Source organism: Leucoraja erinacea, chromosome 7 (assembly GCF_028641065.1).
Source record: "Leucoraja erinacea ecotype New England chromosome 7, Leri_hhj_1, whole genome shotgun sequence".
NCBI lineage: Eukaryota > Metazoa > Chordata > Chondrichthyes > Rajiformes > Rajidae > Leucoraja > Leucoraja erinaceus.
The window spans coordinates 40107661-40121803 of record NC_073383.1 but is presented as its reverse complement, the minus strand read 5'-3'; the positions used below and the strand labels follow the sequence as shown (position 1 = coordinate 40121803).

At 44.5% G+C, this 14143-nt stretch overlaps 1 protein-coding gene across 2 annotated transcripts in view; it reads left to right on the top strand.

Annotated features, from left to right (window-relative positions):
• The window catches only part of pard3bb (par-3 family cell polarity regulator beta b), a 1003167-nt gene that overhangs the window by 697306 nt on the left and 291718 nt on the right, over positions 1-14143 (top strand). The window lies entirely within an intron of this gene.

Sequence of the window (14143 nt, the reverse complement as noted above, 5' to 3'; positions counted from 1 at the left end):
GAAGCCAGTCTTGTGAAAGAAACGTGAAATAGGTTGTAGATTCACAGCTTGGATATTTTTAAGGAGCAAGACTTGGAATTTACATAACGAACAGATTGTCATCTACATGACGGACTTCATTTGCACATTCAGGACTAATTTGCATTTGTATAGTGCCGTCCTTGTCTTCAGGAAGTCCCAAAGCACTTCACAGTCAACAAAGTATTTTTAAAGCAGCTTCAGCAATGTAGGGAAATGTAACATCCAATTCATGGTTCCGTAAATAGCAGTAAGGAAAATGATGTGAAGATATGTGTTGGCTGAAGAATTGAAACAATCAGTATATTTGTGGATCTTGTTTGGATTGGTGTAAGTCACTAAGGGCCAGGGAGAAATCGGTTGATCTGGAACAAGCAACTCGATGTTTCAGTGTTTCTATACTGCTTTCAATGCCATAGTCAAAAGTGGGGATTGTACGCTGATTTACACCGTGATGGTTGAAGTTATTTAACGATTGAAACATTTTTGGATAAATTATATCCAGTGGCAGTTTACTGATCAATGATCAATGTTCACAATCTTTTATGTAGTTTAGTTTAGAGATACAGCATAGAAACGGGCTCTTTGGCCCACTGAGACAACGCTGACCAACGATCCCCATAAACTAGCACTATCCTACACACTGGGGACAATTTACAATTTTCTACTGAAGCCAATTAACCTACAAGCTTGTACGTCTTTGGAGTGTGGGAGGAAATCGGAGCACCCGGCAAAAACCCACAAGGTCACGGGGAGAACGGACAAACCCCGAACAGACAGCACCCGTAATCATGATCGACCCGGGTCTCTGGCACTGGAAGGCAACAACTGAACCACTGCGCCACCGTGCCGCCCCAGTGGAAAGTGAAGAAGAGACCCTGATTTTAGCAGAGACTTGCAAGTGAATGCCAGAGACAGGGCATTTGCATCTTTTCCCAGACAAAAGCACTAATCCGTCTCTGCCTTCTCCTTGAGTCCCTCCCACCTCTGAAGCCAGAGCACAACCTATCAGATTACTTTCTGTTATACCAGAAAAAGGCTGTGGGCGCTCAGTACCAGAAATGCTGACACCATCCATTAAGATGCGCAGCAACCTTTGCTCTGGCACGCATTAGCTCTCTTGCCAGCTACTACAATACAACTATGACACTGGCATCTAATCAACAATCTTAAAATTTGTTCAGGGAAGTCCTGTCCATGAAACAGCAGTTAACATAAGTCACAGACATTACAAGAGAAAGGAACAGTGGGGGAGCACAAGTTAGAAAACATGTTTTTTCAAGTAACTTTGTCCCCAAGCAACTTTGCCACATCCGGATTACTTTTTGTGAATGCAATTCAGTAATTTAATGGGAAAAGTTAGAAAATGAAAGTGCACTTTATTCAGCATCCCAATCCTTTAGGGGAGAAAGTAATGCATTTGACCTAAAATGTATTTATTGCTCCACCTGCGCAATGGTTATTTTGGAGTTAGTTGGCCTAGATTAGTTATTAAGTCTTTGTGAAGTTTGTGATGGTCCATCAAGCTATTTAGAATAAAGCCAATCAGACAAACACGATTCACTACTCTGATCAATCATGGTGGAAGATCACATATACAGGTTCTTCCTAGGTTATGAGCAAGTTATGTACAACCAGTTTGGCAGATCGGTGGGATCGATTTGCCATCTGCAGCGAGTCTGCAGGCATCTACTGCTGTGTGGGAACTTGTTGGCGGCAATGTTTGAATGGTTGAGTTAAATGCCCCGGTCCAGTTATACAATGAACTATGTTGGCCAATGCTTTTATTTAATATATTGCCAGGCCGTTGGATTTCCGATTTGCAAACTGTTTGAGTTACAAACAGTTCTCAGGCATGGAACACTGTTGGAAGCTTGGAAGGACTTGTATAGAATAATGTCCATATTCATTGCATAAATAAATGTATTTTGATGGGAATTATTCTGAGGAGAAGATTGATCTAAGTAAATTGTTACATATGGAACAGAACTATATACATTCAGCAATAATCCAGATTTTGTAGGGCACTGTAGACATTTTCCTTGAAACAGGAAAGCGAAAGTCCTAAAGGTGTGGTAATAATTTGACTCTGTGACTTTTACAGTCTCTTATAGTGCTCTGACACTTAACTCCTCATGAAGTCTAATGGAACTGACGTTACACGATGTTGTTAGTTGCTCAACAAGTCAAGATGTCCCAAGAGTTTTATAGCCAGTGATGTACTTGTGAAATGTGGTCACTGGTGTACGATTGGAAACATGTCAGCCAATTTGCTCATAGCAAATTGTAATGGCCTCTTTAATTCTTAACATGCCCTGACACCAGACTCCTCATGGAGTCTAATGAAGAAGCCTGAATAAATACTGGGTTGGACTCCAGAGATCTCAACTCTGTTCTCGCTTGAAATTGTGCTGTGGGATTTTTTTTTCATGTCCATCTTAAAAAGCAAAAATGCTCTGTATAATGTCTCATCTAAAATATGACACCTGTGACAGCCCAGCCCTCTGTAAGTAGTGTTCTGGTGTGTCCTTCTAGATTTGGTATACTAGGCTCTGGAATCTATACATAACTAAAACGCTGATCTTGTTATCTTCCGGTTTGGCATAGCACTACGATTTCTCGTCAGTTCACTCACCGTTCTCATGTGCTGTGAGTGCACCAAGTTTTGTTCCGATCAGTTGAATGTCGTAAAAGTTAGCGAGGTTTAAAAATCTTAAAAATAGCGCGTGCGCAGATCGATCTCTTCTCCTGCCAGTCAGCGCCGCGCAGGTTAGTCTCTTCTCCTGTCACTCCCCTGGATGGTCCGCCCCTTCCTGCGCCATCGCATCTTTACAGGAGCTGAGGATGGCCGGCGGAGGTTTCCAACCGGACTTTCAGAGGGACCCGAAGCAGCCCAGCCCGGTCCCAAGCAGCAGCCCCGCCCCAAGCAGCCCCGCCCCAAGCAGCCCATCGCGTTTTTACTGGAGCTGAGGATGGCTGGCGCAAGTTTCGAACCGGACTTTCGGAGGGACCCGAAGCAGCCCCGCCCCAAGCAGCCCACCCCCAAGCAGCCCCGCCCCCAAGCGCCCCGCCCCAAGCAGCCCACCCCCAAGCATGCCCCAAGCAGCCCACCCCCAAGCACCCAGCCCCAAGCAGCCCAGCCCCGTCCCAGCACAGCCCCGCCCCAAGCAGCCCCAGCAGCCCACCCCCAAGCAGGCCCCAGCAGCCCCGCCCCACAGCCCAACGCGGAGACCCGATCCAGTCCGCACCGGAGACCCTGCTCAGCCCAGCCAGAGTCGGAGACCCAACCCAGTCCGAAGTCGGAGATGTCACCAAACAGAAAGCGAAGACTCTGATCCTGGCGGAGGAGAACGGACAGCGACCAGCACTCGCTGTGAGTCCCCATCGCACGGCCACTTCCAGCCACTACTCCTCTGGTCCCCCTCAATGGCTCCTCCCCCCCCCCCCGTGATGCCCCCCTCTCCCCATGGCTCTTCCCCCTGTCTTCTCCGAGCTCACTCCCCTCCTACCCACACACCCCTCTCCCCCCACACAACCCCCCTCCCACCCCCACCCCTTCCCCCCCCCCCTGCCCCATCCCACACACCCCCGCGCCCACACACACCCACACCCCCCGTACACACCCACCCACCCACACAACCCCCCCGCCCGCACAATCCCCCCCTCCCCCACACAACCCACACATGAAGGGGAGGGGGAAGGGGTGCTGGGGGGGATGAGGGGAAATGAGCCGCGTCTGCGCAGTTAGGAGCTATGGGTGAGTGGAGGAATATTGCGTTGGGGGGGAACGGGTTGCGTTGGGGGAATGGGTGAGTGGTGGAATATTGCATTGTGGAATGGGTGGCATTGGGGGACCAGGCCTCCCGTGAGACTGGGACTTAATGGATCCCACTTAGTCTAGTTGAAGTTAAAATTAAACCTGTATCCTACTGATTAAGAGACAGGTTCTTCATTGCTATAAATCTATCTACTTCACTTTAAGTGTCTCTCCTCTGAAAAAAAAACAGGATCGTCTGATCTAGGAATGGAGTCTTGTAGGAACTACGATAAAAAAAACCGAGACATGCTGTCCTATAAATTACAAACCACTAACATCCATGGCACCCAACAAATCTTTCTAATATTTAATCATCTATACAAACATAATCACACAAATGGTCAGGGAATTAACATTTAAGTGCTTTTTTGTCACAAATAATTGCACTCTAAAAGCCCTTAATTGTTTGCATGGACTGCCTGAATTTACAGCCATTTTGTAATTGAAGAAAATAACTAACTAGTTATTGCAAAAGTAGATATTAATATCATTTTCAAGTACAAGGAGGGGGTGAGCTGTCACAAATGCCAAGAACATGGTTGTAGTTCCATACAAAACAACTACCGTATTTCCCGGCAATGAAGACGCTATTTTCTACCCAAAAATAAGGCACAAAAATTTACCTGCGTCTTGGAGGCCGAAGGTTAGTTTGTTAGCCAAGAAAGAAAGACTTGGCTATCCCTCAGTACAGCTATCTTGCCCATCCCTCAAGGACGATGTTGCTGTACTGAGGGATAGCCAAGTCTATCCCTCATTGCTGGCTGTAATAAGTGCGGACTGTAAGGTGGGGGGGGGGGGGGGGGGGGGGGGGGAGAGTTCCCTTCACAGCGTGTGGGGAGTCTGGCCTTGGTCAGCACGGGCAGAAGCGTTGAGAGTTGAGAAGGAGGGGGTCGGGGAACATGCCAGCAACTCACTCACTCACCGCTGCCGTGGTGCTCTGGGTGCAGAGCCACTGCATTGTGGCTACGGAGGGAAGTAGCTCGGGTGGCTGCGAGCGGGACCGGGTAGTGGAACCGGCCCCCACCCCAGCGCCTTCTGCCGGCCGGCCAGCCAATGTGTCCTTCGGCACAGGCGCAACCGGTGGATGTGGTGGTTGGCGGGTAGCTACTGGGCGGAAGGCTGGCTGCTCCATCCCAGGCTCTCTCACTCTCTCTCTCCCTCTCCCTCTCTACTAGCCCCGGGGCAGGCGAGCTGGGCGCTACAGCCAGTCCTGGGGCAGGCGATCTGGGAACTGCAGCCAGTCCCGGGGCACACAGGCGATGTTGCCAACTAAACCAAACCCTTGATCCTGTCCCGCCATCCTTTTTTCAAAATTTAGCAGCTTAAATTGGGGGTGCGTCTTCGATGCAGGTGCGTCTTCATTGCCAGGAAATACGGTAGTTGGAATACAAGTTATTTTTAGCGGTGCCTTTATGTTTCATTTAACAGTAGCTTTCATTCAAGTCACAATTGTGACATTGTATAACATCCCAAAGAGATTCATAGGAGAATTATTAAACAAAGTTTGACATAGAGGAACATAAATAAATTTTACAATAGGAAAATAAAACCTTGGTTAAAGGGACAGATTTAGAGGAGTATCGTGACAAAAAAAAGAGATAAAAAGAGTATTGAAGGGCAGCATATTGGATCAGGGCAGGATTCAAGGAAATACTGTCAACAACAGTGAGGTGATAATAGGGGATTGGCAAGTATTATCCAGGGGTCGTTAACAATTTTTCACGATCAACAAGGTCAGTTACAGATTAGCCTTCAGAATCAGGAGTTACAGACCTTGTGTCTCTTGTGCAAAGAGCTTTCAAGTGTGGAATTAATTTAACTCTTAATAAATTCTAAATTGTAGTGTCTATCTACATGTATGTTGTCAGATGTCCTGACACAGAAGCTCATAGTGAGTTACCAACTCTGTTTTCAGCTAAGTCTGCCACAGAATGGTTCAATGGTTTCTTTATTATTATGTGAACTAATGGGCCTGTCCCACTTAGGCGACTTTTTAGGCGACTGTAGGAGACTATGCAGTCACCACATCTTCGCGGGTGGTTGCTGGGGAGTCGCCTTCATGGTCGTGATGAGTTCCCGCATTCTGGGAACTAGTCACGGCCTCAGTATGATCGCTGTGAATTTTTCAACATGTTAAAAAAATTAGCGGCGACTAGAATTAAGCCGTCATGGAGAGTAGCGAGAATTCTCGTACCGTAGGTGGGTCACCAGGAGATCCTAATGGGTTGCCAGGAGGTCGGAGGTTCTCGTAGGTTGTAGCCGGTGCTGACCGGTGAATTTCATTTGCTCATTGGGGAAAAAAAAGGTAAGCAGTAGTTTTCAGAAACAAGGATAACCGACCGTTAATGATAATGTCCGCCAAGCTTCACAGCCGTGTATCTCTGGCTTTCCTTGTCCCCCGCTTGCTGGTGAAGGAAGCAAAGTGTGTGTGTGTGTGTGTGTGTGGTGAAGTGTGTGTGTGTGTGTGTGTGTGTGTGTGTGTGTGTGTGTGTGTGTGTGTGTGTGTGTGTGTGTGTGTGTGTGTGTGTGTGTGTGTGTGTGTGTGTGTGTGTGTGTGTGTGTGTGTGTGTGTGTGTGTGTGTGTGTGTGTGTGTGTGTGTGTGTGTGTGTGACGCCTCAGTGGGCCAGGCCCATTTGGTACAGTGAAATACGGTTGTTGCATACAGATCAGCATAAATAAGAACCATCTTCCAGTTAATACAGACTGTACAGAACAGCCCACTGAGTCTATACGCAGGAGTAGACAAAAATGCTGGAGAAACTCAGCGGGTGTGGCAGCATCTGTAGAGCGCACTCTAACCTCTCCCCCTTCAAGGTAGAAAATAAAAAGAAGGGTATCGACCAGAAACGTCACCTATTCCATCGCTCCATAGATGCTGCCTCACCCGCTGAGTTTCTCCACCATTTTTGTCTACCTTCGATTTTTCCAGCATCTGCAGTTCATTCTTAAGCTATATGCAATCGTCATTTTGGTGCCATTTTGTTCCAGCTGCAGCTGTGAAGTTGTTGTTTCCATTCTGTGCATCGTCATCCTTACACGGTGTGTGTGTGTGTGGTGTGTGTGTGTGTGTGTGTGTGTGTGTGTGTCCACCGCCGTCTCCCACATTGTCCTCTCTTATTCCCAGTGGGCAGGGGCCAGGCCGGCAACTTTGGGCGGGTACAGTTGAAATTAGTTTTGTTTAGCATACAGATCAGAGATCCACACACATAACACTACCCTAACAACTGGGGACAATTTATACTTCGAGCCAATTAACCTACAGACTGTACAGAAGATCTCAGAGAAACCCACTGGTCACGAGTCAGACAGCACCCGTAGACAGGAGTCGAACCCAGGTTTCTGGCACTGCAAATGCTGTAAGGCAGCAACTCTACCTTTCTGCAACGGGAGAGCCAGGGATATGGCCACGGCTCGCCAGCAGACCATTAGGCAGGGGTCGGCAACCTATAGCCCCCGGTGTGCAGCCCATAACCCGAAATCATCCGCCTGTAGAGCGCACTTCTAACCTCTCTCCAATACCCAATAAAAATGTGGATTTCAAACATTTCGAAACACTACACTTGAAGAGATGATCGAGCAGGCAAGCAGATCACTTCCACCTATTCGGAACTATCATAAGCTCCAATAGATGTTGGGTACCAGGATCTGGTACCCGGTAGGTATATCCTTTTTGGCGGAGTTTTGTGTTACAATAGAGCATTTTTTTCCTTTCCACCTTCTGTTCCCTAATTCCTTCCCTAAGGGAAACATGTTCACGATTTGATTACTTTCTTACTTCTTTTATTTCCTTTTTTAAAGCGGTGGTACAACATAATGTGTATACGTGATGTGATATGGTTACTGTACTGCCATCCAGATGCTAAAAACAAGGTGGACATGCTTCCCGGGTCCTATGCAGAACAAGGTTGCCGACCCCTGCTATAAGGCCTATATTTTAGGGGTCTGTTTGCGCACTTGTAATACAATGGACATATGATGGCATTTGGTAAAGGCACTGGGCTAAGCCACCCCAAGCAAAATGCAGAACAGTGGAATCTTGGTATCAGTAGGTGGACAAAGTTTATCTGACACGTGATTGCAACTTTTGAATTCTACATTCCATTAAAACACTCCATAATAAACCTATGTAACAAAACATGTAAATAACCAGACCAAAGGATTCAACTCCTCTTGTATTCTCATATTTTACAACCACATATTGTGACACATCATCTAAGGATACACAACTGGCCCATACTGTCTTCATGTGACCGGAGAGCAGGAACAGTGCACTGCAGCGCAGAAGCAATTTGAAAGCTATTAAAAAGTGAAACCCGCCACAATGTGCTGTCTCTGTTCTTTTTATTTTATTTGGAATTCATAACCACAAAACATAATATGGTGACAGCAGTTACAATTCTTACGATTACCACAAGTGTTGAACATGTTTTAACCAGCAAGCAAAGTCTCAAATGTTCTACAAAAGACTGACTTTTTCCGTTGCTATATGCCGGTGAAAACAAGCAAGTAAACACACTGTAGATTTATATTTATCTAACCGATTGAATCAGATTTTTCCAGTCACGTACACTTAGAAGAGCAGGGCAAAGACATGGCTGTGATGAATACGCCCGTGCTAGCAACTCTAATGGATTGGGAAGCCGCTGATATAGTGGATGCCATCTCCAGATATAGACAGAAACGTGGCCTTATGGTCACCTGTGTGCTAAAGGATGCTAGTGGAAGTGAGAAAGCAAGTTACCTGCTTCTCTAGACAGGAGAGAAGGGACTAGGGTTGTACAACAGTTGGATATTTGAGCAAGAGGAGGAAAGAGGGAAGACAAAATAGATAAGTTTGAACAATACCTCGAACCACAGACCCATTATTGGTACACTTTTTGAGGGCATCCTCAAACTAATGATGAATCTCACAAAGCTGAAGAAGTTGCCTTGAAATGTAAGCTCAGTGAGAGGTGAATGACAGGATGTTTGACCAATTCATGGAGCGGACAATCCACAAAGATGTCCAGAAGTCTCTCATCAGAAGGGATTAGAAATTGACCCTCCAAAGTGCCATTGACATAGCATGAAGCGACAAACAGGCAAAGGGCTCTTACAGGCAGGAAAACAGAAGAAGACACCTCAGTGTCTGAATGTGGTATCTGCCAGAAATACAGAAACACACAACAGACAGAAGGCATAATATGAGATGCCACCAAGGCCGTAGCACACCTTGGGTATGGATTTGTTCACCTACAATCAAGAATGGTACTTGATTGAGCCTGTTACTACTCAAAGTTCCCATTCATCAGAAAGATGAATGACCGAGGGCATCAACAATCGCTACAACAGTGCAGATCGTGTTTGCTGAGCAAGGGACACCTCAAAATGTGATTTGTGATAATGGAACACAGTACACCTTCAGAGTTCAAGGAGTGGGCAGAAGACCATGGATACATCATCACCACCTTATCCCCACAGTATCCAAGGGGACATTGTTTCATAGAGAGACAGGAGCAGACAATAAAGAAGATCGAGTGTCGAGAGACAAAGGAAGACTCCAAACCTGCCTTGTTGTCATTCAAAGCAACACCTTTGAAAGCTGACATGGGATCACCAGCAGAGCTACTGAATGGTAGAAAGTACAAAACTCACCCTGCCAAGCAAAATACATCCTGTACAAGACCAGGAGAACATACGACAATGCCTGACTGATGCTCTAACTGAAGGAGGCCAGTACTTCAGCAGACTTGCCAAAACATTGGTCAGAATTGCTGAGAAGACAGCATTTTCATGCCCAGGATCCAGTCCTGAAAACATGGGCACCTATAAAAATTGTCGAAAAAATGGAGACTTCCAGGTCATGCATGGTTGAGATGGAGACTGGGGAGCAAGTTAAAAGGAACAGGGACATATGTGGCCAACACTTGACCCGGTGGACCAGAGAATTTCCCCAGCGACAACGACAACAATTGCAACTACATGCACCTCATGGAGCACACCACATTCATTGCCAGAATGTGTGATGCCATCAGATGTCAAGACACAAGAGTTAAAAAAGACAAAGAACACAGCTGGCTTAATTACCAGATTTACGAGAAGTAGAAAGGCCATAAAACCACCAGACAGATACCGTGCTGCAGATTTTGAATAAAGACAGAGTTAGGATAAACAGAACTGGATGAACAAAGACTCACATCAAGATTAATCTGATCAAGAAAGCCTATTTAGTATAAAAGCAATCATTTCACAAGTTTTTTTTTTACAATCGTAATAGTGAAAATAACAGTTTATACTTAATTTTTAAAAATTGTACACAGATTATTATAAAGGAAATTTAATTTTATTAAAGAAATGGGGATACAGTGATCCCATATTTTGAAACCACGTGTTGTGACATGCCATATGAGGACACACAACTGGCACCCATACTGCCGTCGTGTGACTGGAGTGCAGGAGCAGTGCACTGCACAGCAGAAGCAATTTGAAAGCCATTAAAAAAGTGAAACATGACATAAAGTCTGTCTCTGCTCTTTTTATTTTATTTGGAATTCATAACCACAAAACATAACATCAGTTCCTCTCCCCCACTCCACCCAACCCTCCTCCACCTCCAGCATCATTTACAGGGACAGTTTGTAAGTAAATTGCTGGATTATATCTCCTGCCCTTCTCTTTTGGAATTTTCCTATGTGATGAAACTTTGGATGTTTTACAAGGAGTGAGGTTATGGTTGAAGCATCAAAGTTATGCAGAAACCGTCACCATTGAATCCTTTTGCTCCCTTTGGGGTGATGGCCTCAGTAATATTCCGTCTTACTGTGCATTGTCTTGCTGTCTCTACAGGCAAATTAAGACCTGCAGCCATGCATGTTCTCCTGGATCTTTTCCACCTGTTTCCTGTTATGTGCTGCCTTCTTCTGCAGTTCATTAGGTGTGAGAATGGGTGCACACCTGATGCATTTTGGTGTTATAACTATTCTGGTTGAATAGTTGCCAGTGTTTCCAAATGTGGGTGCAGGATTTCCAACTGTACTAAGTGTGTAGCACTTGTGTAACATATTGGTGTAAGCTAAAGCACATGAACAGAAGTGTTGAATGCTGATTGACACAGAATGTGATGATGGGTTTGCAGTGAATAATAAGGGTGCAGTGAATGAGGTTAGTGCCATTTATAAATTAAACTTGTTCATCATGACCCATGTAAGTTCATAAAAAATGTCATGCATCGCTTCCATATTAAATAGTATAGCTCAGGAAATCTTCAACTCCCCTTCCTATTCCCTCATGGTCCTTTCTGTCCTGGGTCTCCCCCATTACCAGAGTGAGGCCACTCGCAAATTGGAGGAACAGCATATTTAATTTGAGTAGCTTGCAACACAGTGGTATGGACATTGAATTCTCTAATTTTAAATAACTTTTCCTTTCACTCCCCTTCCCCACTCCCTCTCCCCCTTTCCCTCTTCCTCCACCCTAATCATTTTCCAAGTTCCACAGTTCTCCACATTGTTTCGCTCTTGAGATCACATCTTTCCTAGCCAACATTGGGCCTGCCTGAGGTCATTTGTGGATGTCCCTGATTAGTCCTGGTCTTTCCTTGTCTCCAGCAGTTCTTTGTTTCTCCATCTATTACTGGTCTAGCTTTGCTCTTTCCCCATCTCTCTTCCAGCTTTCTCCCTCCTACTACAATTATCTGAAGAAAGATCCTAACCGGAAACTTCGCCTATTCATGTCCTTCAGATTTGCTGCCTGACCTGCTGAGTTACTCTGACACTTCGTTACTCCGACACCACTCCTTTTCTTAAAAACCAGCATCTGCAGTCCCTTGTGTCTAAATCTTCGATCCAGTTCAATATGTTACTTCCCCAACAATGATCTTTTACTTTCTGCAATAGCTTTGATGTGGCATGCTTTCTGGAAATTTAAGCATAGTACATTTTGTTGGTATCCCTTTATCACAGCAGTGGTTCACTTTCAAAGGACTTCCACCAGTTCCCAAAGCCGCAATGCACCTTCACATTAAAAGCTGCAATTTGCCTCTAACTAAAGATAAGATAAGCACTCTTAATGTTGGACTCCCCAGCTAATACATGCACTTTATAAATTAACAGGCTATCTTCACTGCAACCCAGTTTAATTCCAATCCTGCATTCCCATATGTTTTCTAGAATTACCCAATTTAGCTATTTCTCTCCCCCACCCCACCCCCCACTTTTATTATGCATCCTGTCGTCTCTGAACCTGTGTTTTTTCCTTGTTCAATATTTTATGATGAGACACCATTCAGCCTATCATATCTGTGCTGTCCCTTTGAAAGACAAATCTGTCAATTCCATGTAATAAAAAGGAACTGAAAATGCTGGGTTTATTCAAAAGATAGATACACAACGCTGGAGTAACTCAGTGGGTCAGGCAGCATCTCTGGAGAAAATAGACAGGTGATGGTTCGGGTCGGGACCCTTCTTTAGGCTGATCTGTCTGAAGAAGGGTTCCGACCCAAAACATTATCTATCTATGGTCTCTAGAGATGCTGCTTGACCTGCTAAGTTACTCCAGCATTTTGTATCTATCTTCTGTCAATTCCATATTTTACTCCACAGATCTGCACACTTTTATCAAATCCCCTGTTGAGAGCTACAGTTCTATCTGCTTCAGGCACGAACAGAATAGCAAGTGCCTTTACTATTTCATCAGGTTCTTTTTTCTGATTAAATTGTCTCTTACTTTGAATACCTCTATTAACCTTCTTTAACAATCCGCTTCTCTCAATTCTCCACAGAATATAGAGAAATACCCTACTTGCCCTTTTCAGGGCCTTTTCTCCTACGCAGTGTCCAGACCTGAACCAAATATTCCAACTGAGATGTAGCCAATAATAGTTTAGCATTATTTTGTAATCTTTTATATGCTTTGATACCAGCATATTGAATTAATTGAACATGGCAGCTGCTCAAGTGATTACTGCAAAAACAATATGCTTGCTCACTTTCCCGGAGTCCATAGATGGTTAATTATTGGGTCCAAAAGGTTGACTGAATAAGATGCTCAGCACTGATGAAACCTTTCTGTTGCAGTTTCTGGATGGGTGAACATGTGGGTACAGGATATTTCATTTCACATTTTAGTTAATGTTAGGTTAGTTTAAAGATACAGCATGGAAACAGGCCTTTCGGCCCACCAAGTCCACACCGCCTGGCGATCACCCATACACTAGTTTCTATCCTACACACTAAGGGTAATTTACCTAAGCCAATTAACCTACAAACCTGCACGTATTTGGAATGTGGGAGGAAATCAGAGCACCCCGAGAAAACCCATGCGATCACGGAGAACGTACAAACTCTGTACAGACAGCACCGGTAGTCAGCATTGAAACTGCTGTAATGCTGCAACTCAATTGCTGCACCACTGTGCCATCTGAGGCATAGAATACAAAATTGACTGCAATTGAATTTGTTTCATCCTTAGTGGACTGAATCCTCTCAGTGCCTTGTTTGTGGATTAGGGAACCTTGATAGAATTCTTAAATACATTTTCAGTTCTGTCACACAGTACAGCCTGTCCATGACATTGCAGAATTAATCTCCTCAACTCAAGAAAGAATACTGAACTTCCTTCTGCTGGAAGCATTCTTCATCCTAAATCCTAACAAATCCACTCATAATAATTTGAAGCACCATCTCATTAACCTAGATTTTGCATGAGTTTTTTTTCATTAGAATACATGGGTTCAGTTCTGGTTTCAATGAATCAAACAGTTTAAAATCAAAAAGCACAGCTTTCAATTGCAACTGAATTCACTTTTTGTTGGCCTTCACTGGTTATGAGTAATCGTGGTACCCAACCTTATGCAAGTCTCCCAGTGGTATTCTCTTAATATGCAGCTACTGATGGATTGATATTTGAGACTTCTTTGTTTCTGAAATGTCAGTAGAAGCTTTTAAAATAAGCAAAAGCAGTAGAATTATTCTAGGTTAGATAAAAAGCTGCCAAGAACATTTTTCATCCAGGTGTCAAGATTTATTACTACATGATATATAACATTTCTAAGAATTATTAATGATTTTTAAAAAAACTTGATATACCTTGACCATGAATTTGATTTGTTACCATCTCAAATCCAGGATTGTCCTCTGAGGTCAGCTTCATGTGATCAAATGTTTATTTTTTATGAGCATAAAAATGCTGCTGGAGAACTCACCAAATCAGGCAGTATCTGCGGAGAGAAATAGACAGTCGGTGCTTTGGATCGAGACCCTTCATCTGGACCGACTGAGCTTTCCAGCAGTTCACTTTTTGCTCCAAATTCCAGCATGACCAGTCACATA